This window comes from Dioscorea cayenensis, chromosome 1, assembly GCF_009730915.1.
Source record: "Dioscorea cayenensis subsp. rotundata cultivar TDr96_F1 chromosome 1, TDr96_F1_v2_PseudoChromosome.rev07_lg8_w22 25.fasta, whole genome shotgun sequence".
NCBI lineage: Eukaryota > Viridiplantae > Streptophyta > Magnoliopsida > Dioscoreales > Dioscoreaceae > Dioscorea > Dioscorea cayenensis.
In genome coordinates, this window is record NC_052471.1 from 23,493,449 (window position 1) to 23,494,613 (window position 1,165).

The window sequence follows — 1,165 nt, forward strand, 5'->3', positions numbered from 1 at the left end:
GAATTGTATGTATTGCTATATGGGTTTCCTTGAATTCTCATGCCATTACCTACAAAATCAACATTCTCTACCGAAGAACCATCACCAATAGAAATCGGGCAATTGGAGGGAGCATGTCCTCCACCACACTAGTTGCAATTAGTCATGGCCGCCACTCTATTTGAAGTTAGAAGATCTAACTTCTTACTCAAACTCTCCACTTGAGCCGCCAATGAAGTTACCGCATCTATCTCATGGAGACCGGCCACTTTCTTCTTCTCCCTAGCATTCCATTGGTAGTTGTTTAACCCCATTTCTTCAATCAACTGACGGGCCTCATCGGGGGTCTTGGTACCTAAGGTACCTCCTGCTGCCGCATCCAAGAGTTGCCTTGTACTCGGGTTCAAACCATTATAAAATGTCTGAACAATCATACACTCCATGAATCCGTGTTGCGGGTAATTTCTCAGGAGCTCCTTGAACCTTTCCCATGTCTCGAATAGAGACTCCAATTCCAACTGAACAAAGGATGAGATCTCATTCCTAAGCTTTGCAGATTTTCCAAGAGGAAAATAACGGGTAAGAAAAGCTTCTACCATCTCCTCCCATGTGGTGATCGATGCTCTAGGTAATGAGTGTAACCACTGCTTCGCTCTCCCCTTTAGGAAAAATGGGAAGGCTCTCAACTTGATGGCATCATCCGTCACTCCGTTTATCTTCAGCATATCACACACCTCGAGAAAACTCTCTAAATGACTGTTTGGATCCTCATCGGCCAAACCGTTGAACTGTGTGGATTGCTGCAACATGTGGATGAATGCCGCCTTCAACTCAAAGTTCTGAGCTGTAATCGGGGGACGCACGATACTCGATTGTGTCACCAACACTGAATGTCTGGCATAATTGGATAATGTTCGTTGTTGCTCTTTCTGTTCTGCCATATTTTCAGATCCTTCCACATCCAAATCAGCTAAATTAGATTATTCTTGGACAGTCACTTTCCCTTTTCTTCTAAGTGTACGTTCAAGCTCAGGATCTCCTTCAATCAATATTAAGGGATTCTCTCAGGTCATAACCCTGAGGCTGCACCCAAAAAAAGAAAGAAAAAAAGAAATCGAACGATGATAGAATAAGAAGATAGGAAATAGAATGTATGGTGAAATAGCTAAGAAAACAAAGTGCAAAG

The 1,165-nt window shown here is 42.9% G+C and overlaps 1 non-coding gene across 1 annotated transcript; it reads left to right on the forward strand.

The window, feature by feature from the left end:
• The first annotated feature begins 423 nt into the window (after positions 1-423).
• LOC120266826 lies at positions 424-530 on the forward strand. The gene has a single exon (XR_005538288.1). It is a non-coding gene; the product is annotated as a small nucleolar RNA R71 (small nucleolar RNA).
• Positions 531-1,165: the final 635 nt, after the last annotated feature.